This window comes from Plecotus auritus (assembly GCF_963455305.1).
Source record: "Plecotus auritus genome assembly, chromosome: 6".
NCBI classification, from domain to species: domain Eukaryota; kingdom Metazoa; phylum Chordata; class Mammalia; order Chiroptera; family Vespertilionidae; genus Plecotus; species Plecotus auritus.
Genome location: NC_137773.1, coordinates 27,603,417 through 27,605,636, shown reverse-complemented (window position 1 = coordinate 27,605,636; position 2,220 = coordinate 27,603,417).

Genomic DNA, 2,220 nt, shown 5'->3' with positions numbered 1-2,220 from the left:
CACTACTTAGTCAAATTAAGAATATTCATACTCCAAACCCAGCAGTTCTACCCGTAGGTATTTATTTCAAAGAAAATCTCACATGGATCCTTAAGAGGATGTTCATGAGGAGATGCATTGTTATTTGTATTGGTGGAGAGTTAAATGCAACCTACGAATCCTGTCTCTGAGAGGACTGTTAGGTAAGATGTTGAGAACACACACTTTGGAGTACTAGCAGTTAGAAGGACTGAATTAGATGTATACACAGCAGCATGGGTGGATCTTAAAAACAGTACTAGTGGAAAATACCAATGAGATAGATAGTACAATAGTCTCATATAATTAAAAACACTCATATAATTATAGTCTCATATAATTAAAAATACAAAACAATACCTATTCTGCAATATACATATATAAAAAAGCACATGTTAACACATTAGAATTGTTGACTAAGGTGGGGATGGGAAATAAATCCTACCTAATAAAGAGGTAATATACACATTGACCATTACTCCAACACACAAGATGGCTGTCCCTATGTGGTGAAAGATGGCCGCCCCCATATGGGCACAAGATGGCCATCAGGGGAGGGCAGTGGTGGGAAATCAGGCCAGCAGGGGAGAGCAGTTGGGAGGGACCAGGCCTGCAGGGGAGGGCAGTTGGGGGGACCAGGCCTGTAGGGGAGAACAGTTGGGGGGGACCAGGCCTGCAGGGGAGGGCAGTTGTGGGGGAAGGCCTGCAGGTGAGGGCAGTTAGGGGCAACCAGGCTGGCAAGGGAGGGAATTTAGGGATGACTGGGCCAGCAGGGGAGGGCAGTTGGGGGTGACCAGGCCTGCAGGGGAGGGCGTTTGGGGGTGACCAGGCCAACAGGGGAGGGCAGTTGGGAGCAACCAGGCTGGCAGGGGAGGGCAGTTAGGGGTGACTGGGCCAGCAGGGGAGGGCAGTTGGGGGCAACAGGCTTGCAGGGGAGGATAGTTAGGGGCGACCAGGCTGGCAGGGGAGGGCAGTTAGGGTTGACCAGGCCAGCAGGGAGGGCAGTTAGGGGCAATTGGGCCAGCAGGGGAGCAGTTAGGCATCAATCAGGCTGGCAGGGGAGTGGTTAGGGGGTGATCAGGCTGGCAGTCAGAAGCAGTTAGGGGCAATCAGGCAGGCAGGCAGGCAGGCAAGCGGTTGAGAGCCAGCAGTCCTGGATTGTGAGAGGGATGTCTGACTGCCCAGTGGGATCGGGCCTAAACGGGCAGTTGGACATCCCTTGAGGGGTCCCAGATTGGAGAGGGTGCAGGCTGGGCTGAGGGACACCACCCCCCCCCCCCGCAGTGCATGAATTTTGTGCACCAGGCCTCTAGTAGGTACATAAAAATCATTCTTAAATATATGTCCAGAGATTATAGCTATTGACTTTTTTGTATCTTTTCATCTATCATAATAATAATGGCTATCCTTTATAGACCAGTCATTGTGGGGTAGGACTAGACTAATTAATTTATACTCTTGATCCATTTAATCCTCCCAATCACCTCAGGATGGACCTAGAGGGTATTATACTCAGTGAAATAAGTCAGAGAAAGACAAATACCATATGATGTCATTTATATGTGAAATCTAAAGAAAAAAACAAAATTGAAACAAATTTATAGATACAGAGAATAAACTCATGGTTGCCAGAGGAAAGGGGGTTTGAGGGACTGAGTGAAAAAGGTGAAGTGATTAAGAAGTACAAACTGGTAGTTTCAAAGTAGTTATGGGGATGTAAAGTATAGCATAGGGAATATAGTCAATAATATTGTAATATCTGTGTATGGTGACAGGTGTAGGGGAAATATCAGAGGTGGGGAGACACTATGTGAAGTGTGTGAGGTGCATGATAGTCTGACCAATGTTCTGGACACCTGACACTAATACAAAATAATTTTGAATGTAAACTGTAATTTAAAAATAAAGAGCCGTAGGCAGTTTTGCCTGTGAACTGAAAAGTCACGGTTCAGTTCTCGTCAAGGGCATGAACCTCTGTTTTAGGCTGATCCCCAGGCCTGGTTAGAGTATGTGCAGGAGGCAACCAATTGATGTGTCTCTTTCACATCCATGTTTCTCTCTCTCTGTCTCTCCCCCTCCATTCCACACTCTCTAAAAATCAATGGAAAAGATATCTTTAGGTGAGGATTAAAAAAAATAAAGACATTTATTCTTAAAAAAAGAATCTGAATCTGTACTATTGGAGTTTTCCTTTTCATATAT